At 38.3% G+C, this 6785-nt stretch overlaps 1 pseudogene; it reads left to right on the plus strand.

The window, feature by feature from the left end:
- The first annotated feature begins 1036 nt into the window (after positions 1-1036).
- Positions 1037-6785, plus strand: part of LOC102850069 — a 25201-nt pseudogene continuing 19452 nt past the window's right edge.

Here is a 6785-nt window from a genome sequence, read left to right on the forward strand (position 1 = left end):
AAACTATTCCTTGCTTTTTTGATCTATAAAACGAAAGCGATAAACTGAATCTATATTACAGGACTGTTTCAAGCAGTAAATTGAAATGGTATCTCTAAAGCACATACCTGTTAATAATTTGTGTAAAGCATATTTGTAGCATGAGCAGTCTTCCTGTCTGCCTGTCTATATAGCCAACCTTTGTCTATTTCCTTTGTCTATTTATCTCTCTCTCTCTCTCTCTTCCTCTCTCTACCTATCTATCCAACCTTTATTTATTTATCCACTAGTCATTGCCATTAGTTACTATTGTGGTTCTCTTATAGGTTTCTTGAAAATTGATTCGTATTACCTAGCAAAATTAATTTGTATTACCTTATTTGGACAAGGCTGGATAACCCTTGCTTACTGCCTTAGGTATGTAATGTTGTTATAAAAGAAATACCACAAGTGGGTGGCTTTAATAAACAGAAGTTTATTCTCTCACAGTTTGGGAGGCTAGAAGTCTAAATTCAAGGTGCCAGCTCTAGAGAAAAGCTTTCTTTCTGTCAGCTCCTGGAGAAGGTTTTTAGGTTTTTTACCTCCTTTCAAAGTCAGTGGTCACAATACTCCTTGGAGATCTGACTGTGTCTTGTTATAAATCTTCCCTGGGTCTTGAAGCTTCTCAGTACAGGGATCCTGGTGGTAATGAGGCTCTACTTCACTTGCAACTTTCCCCAATTCTCTCTCTTGCTCTTTTATTTGATTGTTATTTTAACTAAAGTTTGCAGAAAAGTTGGATTTTTACTCATTTATTGTTGAACATTTTCCTGCCTATGTCCCCAGTTCAATTTTTATTAATCTTCATTCATTATTTCATAATTTCCTCCCCTTCTCCTCCAGTCTGCTTTGCAACATATCATTTATTTTGGACTGTTGTCATCCAATTATATCTTTTAAGATAAAAGGTGATTCAGGTCATACTTCAAGGAAACTTATAGCCAATAAGGTTGTTGTATCCCATCCTATAATATTCTTACAGCTGATTGTATACTGGTTCATCACATCAGATCCCATCATGGCGGAGGGTAAGCACATCGTTACATAAAAGACAAATCATGTTCTTACACAACTGTCAAAACAACTGAGAATAAAGGTCTAGCCAAGTTTCTGAGAAACATAATTGAATCCATGACATATGCTACATTTCTTTCTTTTAACTGGCTATCAGGGAGCTCTTGTGGTCTAATCCTTAGAAAACTGTACTACTCACTGAAAGGCCATGAATTCCTTTCTAATAATTTTAATCCACCAGTCACTCTGTGAGAGGATGATGGACAATCTCTTTCTCTGAAATTTACAGCCAATGGAGGGTCTGTTATGAGTTGGTTTTGAATCAATGGCAATGAGAAAGAAAGAATGTGCATCAATTATGAACAAAACTCTAAGATATTTATAGTGTCTATTCCTACGCTAGCAGTATAGTAGTAGAATGATATTTTATTTTGTTCAAAATAAAGATAAAATTATTTTATAATTAGAAAGTTAAGGTCATACTTACAGGCATGTCCATATTTTCTGTAGGCTATTATAATAAAAATATTATCTATGTGTGTAATTAAAATGGAATATTTGAACTTCCCTTGTATGCTCTCCATATAATCCACTATGGAAGAAAATGCTTGAGATACTTTATAAGATGCAGCCCACAACATTAACAAACTTCGAAGTAAAATATAAAGCAGAACATAAAAGTTAACACTTTGCACAATCTCTTGGTAAATATGGCATCCTCTTCTTAGAGGATCTGATTCGTGAAATCTATACTGTTGTCAAATGCTTCAAAGAAGCAAACAACTACTTGTGACCCTTCAAGTTATCTTCTCCACAAACTGAAATGAAGAAAAAGACCACTCATTTTATAGAAGGTGGAGATGTTTGCCACCAGGAAGACCAAATCAACAGACTTATTAGAATAAGGAACTAAGATGTCAACCATAATTGTTTTTGGTAATCTGGTCAGTTAATAAAACAGTAACTGCTTTCCAATTGGAAAAATAAAATGCAAGATGCAAAGTACTATTTAAAAAGAGACATTTTATAAAAAGCTTCAGGGGAGATGGAAGGAGATGGGCCTAAGCTGGAGTTTCAAGCACAAGGACAACATTAATTTTAGCTAAAATGGTGAAATGAAGCAAAATTTCATGTAGATTTTTTAAATTTTAATGTACAAATTTCTCCAAATTGGCCAACTCTGAATACCAATATCTCACAAGTGATAACATTCATGGACAAACCCACTCCCATGGAGTCATTTCTGACTCAGAATGACCCTGTAAAGATATTGTGATTATCTTTTGTCTTTGTATCTCTAGTGCATGGATATCAGTTGCTGGAAGAAAATCAACAGAAGAAGAATGGCAAAGAAAAATTTATTACCTACAAGCCTCGTGAAAGCACCTGGGATGCAAAGCTGATTTTACCAAAAGACCCATGGCCTGACAAACCTGCTTTCTACACAGTGAGTTTGACTCTCTAGCTGCTGGGAATGTCTTCGGGACTGTGTTAATAATTGCTTTAGTGCTAGTGTTTTTAATTTGCTGTGGTGTACATATCAAAAGATTCTCATGTCTTCCAAAGTAAAGCATGCCAATCCTGAATTTTTTTGAAATGTAAACAGTGGTTTATCTAGATTTCGGATGTTCTCTTCTTATTACAAAGAGAGTTGGTATGGTATAATTGAGGACCGACCATGATGAGGAATGTTCCCCCAATTCCCATTACCTCATTGGAAGCAGTCTGTTTTTGTAAAAAGAGTTGACAAGAATCTTCTGTGGTATAATCAGGAAAAGATGGTAAGGAAGCAAACATTGACCATGATTCAAATTCTACTGTGGGCAAACTTTGTCAGTCCCATTATTTCTATGGAGGACTAGTGGAGCATAGTTATCAAGCTTTTATAGCAAACATTAAAAAGCTCTTAGAAAGCAGCTTTGAAAAAGTAAAACCTGTGTTTTCTTTACCTTCCTTTCCACTATCTTCCGTAAGAGACACAGAAGACAGCGGGATGCATACAGTGCATTTATGGATCGTGTAGAAGAAAAGTTTAACAAGACACACAAGAAAAGGTGGGCAAAAAACCGTAAGAGTTTGTTGTCAAATACTTCTGTTATCTCTTTAGAATTATGACTCTATAACTCTTGTAAATTATCTTTACTTCACTCTCTGGAAGTTTTGTTATCACAGTCAGTTACTGTTGAGTAGACTCCAACCCTTGAAGATCTCAATTGTTCAGAGTAGAACTGTGCTACACAGGGTGTTTAATGGATAGTGTCTTTGGATAATTGATCGCTAAGTCTTTCTTCCACAGTGACTCTGGGTGAACTTAAATTTCCAACTTTTCAGTTAGTAGCCAACCCCATTCATTATCCATTGTACCACCCAAGGTCTCTTCTACTACTTACAGGAATTAGAAAGAAAATATTTGGATGATGTTCAAACCATTTTGAATGAAGGCTGAGAGAATTTAGTCTCTTACTCAGATAATTATAGTTTTCTTGAGTTTCAGTAGGATTCTGAGAAATTACCAGTGAGTATGTCAAAATACCAAGTTTAGATACTGTTGGCTCCTGCTTATTATCCCCTCAGCCTTTGTTATTCCAGAGCATTCTTGCCTAACTTCCAACCATCAGCAGCTTCATCTTCTTGCCTGGAAGCTTTCTCTAACTGCTGGACTTGCCCACAGCCAAGAGGACTAGCTGGAAATTAAGGTTTCCCAAGAGCAGCCCCTCAAGCCATGATGAAAGTATTTGTTTTATACTGCATACCAAAGAGATTTTGCCTCCAGTGGCTTTTTGTATTTCATTGGCTTCTTTCCCTTTCTTGTCTTACAGTCCTGCATCCTCACCTGTGTTTGTGAGGTCATCCCTGTTCCTTTAACAGGAAGGCCAGTGTCTGGAGATAACATTGTTGGTGAAGTGGTTGCTATATGTTGTTGAGTCAGACGTTATTCATAACTGATCCTCCAGTGGGTTTTCAAAGGCTATAGTACACACTACAGAGATTTCCCTTCTTTGTTCCATGGAGCAGTTGGTGGGCTCAAACCACGTGCCTCCTGGTTGGCAGTGCAACTCCTTGCCACTAGACTGAGAGTCCGTGAAAATGGGAACAACTCATTGAGATAGACTGACACAGTAGCTATAACAAGGACCTCAAGCTTAGCAAGGATTGTGCAAATGACACAAAGCTAGACAGAGCTTTATTCTATTTATGTAGTGTCACTATGAACTGAACTGACTTGATGTAAATATACTTTAGGCCATGCAAAAGTTGAGCCACAATAAAAGAAATATATATTTCAACCTCACATCATGTGCAAAGAAAGTAATTAATGGAGATTGTAAAACTAATGTGAAAAGGAAAATGATAAACCTTCTAGAACAAATTGGCTCTGGTTGCCTAGTGGCAAGAAGCTGCACTGCAATCCTGAAGGCATGCAGTTCGAAACCAATGTCCAGAAGACAAAAATTCTCACCACTAGACCAATCGGTAGCATCAGGATGGATGGTGAAGAGATTGAGAGTGTTGACAGCTTCACTTTGCTCGGCTCCACGGTCAACACTCTTGGCACCAGTAGCCAAGAAATCAAAAAACGTATTGCGACGGGAAAGTCTGCAGTTAGGGACCTCTCTAAAGTACTCAAGAGCAACGGTGTCTCTCTGGAGACTAAGGTGCGCCTGATACAGGCCATGGTTTTTGCAATCACTTGTTATACATCAGAGAGTTGGACAATAACTAGGGAGGATAGAAGGAGAATTGACGCCATTGATCTGTGGTACTGGAGAAGAGTACTGAATGTACCATGGACTGCCAAGAAAACAAATAGACTCATCCTAGAGAGGGTTAAACCAGGCTGCTCCTTGGAGGCAAGGATTCTGGGGCTTCACCTAACATACTTTGGACATGTTGTAAGGAGAGACAGGTCTTTGGAGAGGGACATCATGCTGGGCAGAGTGGAGGGACAGCGCAGGAGGGGAAGACCATCTATGAGGTGGATTGATTCAGTGACTGGGGTAATCGGGATGGGTGTGTCAGAGGCAATGAGATTGGCACAGGATAGAGCAGGGTTTAGGGCTGTTGTACATAGGGTCGCTATGAGTCGCAAGCGACTCGACGGCACATAACAACAACAACAACAGTTGCTCTGCAGGAGAAGGATGGGAAATCTCCTCTTGTGCAATTAACTGCCTCTGAAAACCGGTTGGAGGGTCGGCTATGGGTCAGTTCCGACTCTATGGTACACAACAACAACAACAAACAACACCATTATAATTACTTTATACATGCTATCTTTCAAGCTCTCTCTCATCTATGTGGCAAAAGCCAAAGGTTGATGTCTAAGAAAGCCATTTTGATCAGTAAACCCTTCCCATTACCTATATTGATCTCATTTATTCAAGACACCATGCCACAACATTGACAGGGTACCATAGCATATTTGCTCTTGCTGTCATCAAAACTAGTTACCTTTGTACTGACTTCAACTTATGCCTATTCCATGTGTGTCAGAGTAGAACTGTATTCCAAAGACCTCTCAACTGTTGATATTTTCCATCCATAGATTTCTAGGCCTTTCTTCCAAGGCACCTTTGGGTAAACTCAAAGTTCCAAGCTTTTCTTTAGCAGTTACAGGTATTAACTGTTTTTCACCTCTTCTGTGAAGAAGGTTTGTTGTTTTTTGTTTGTTTGGTTTTTTTAATTGACTAGCTGATATTGTGTAGTTCTCATTCCATTTTATTAAGCTGTTGTGAATTTAGTTTTAGGTGCATATCTCTCTCTATAGGTAAATAACAGAGTTAAACACTATCTAACCTTAGCAGTTATGTTTCTAGTCCAGGGAGGGATCAACCTCACAAGCCTAATTTTTTACAGGAAATAATTCAAGAAATTCTAGCCTCATATTTCTTATTCTTCCTCTAGATAACTGACGTACTCAAACAACATAGGATTTCCTGAAACCTCTCCTGACTGATCATCTGTGCATCCCCTAAGGAAAACATTGACCAGTTATGACATCATCCTGGATTCTAGAGAAAATACACTCTCCCAAAGGCACCAGCAAGTTCTGAAACAACAAACATTTCCAACTAAAATGGCTTATCTTGAAATTCCCTGTGTTGCAACACAGATAAGGATTTTGATTTAGTTTATGAACTAGGAGTAGAAATTTGCACTTTCCCAGAATAATCAAAGTTAAAGAGACCCTCTAATTTCAGGTTAAGAGTCAGAGAAAAACCCCTAATATGGGTACTAAAATATGCCAGGTAGTATAGAGAGGTTTTCCCCATTTACTCCTGTAAAAAAACAGAGATTGTAATTATCATATTGATTCTGTGGTGAGGAAATTAAGTCCACACTAGGGATTTTATGCTAAACTCAAGATGACTGCTGAGACAAACAGTAAATGCAGCAACTCTTGGCACATGTTAGGAAGCCCTTGCAAAACCTCATCCTATTATTTTCTGCATGTCACAAATGCCAAATGTTCAACATAAATATCAGGCACACTGGCTCACATTTGCTTACAAAACTCCATGCTGGAGTTACTTTTATACCTATGTGATGTGATTTCTTTTACTAGGGCCTAAGCTATTCTGGAGGGGAGCTCTGGTGGCGTAGTCTGTAAGGGGTTAAGCTGCTAACCCAAAGGCTGCACCTCGCATTTTAAATTCACCAGGAGAAGCATTGACAATCAGTCTCCTCTCATGCTATTTACAGCCTAGAAAGCTAACGGAGGAATAACCAGCAGTCTATTCCAGCTTGTAATC

This window comes from Elephantulus edwardii, unplaced genomic scaffold, assembly GCF_000299155.1.
Source record: "Elephantulus edwardii isolate Elephantulus edwardi_28Jun2011 unplaced genomic scaffold, EleEdw1.0 scaffold00007, whole genome shotgun sequence".
In the NCBI taxonomy this organism is placed as follows: domain Eukaryota; kingdom Metazoa; phylum Chordata; class Mammalia; order Macroscelidea; family Macroscelididae; genus Elephantulus; species Elephantulus edwardii.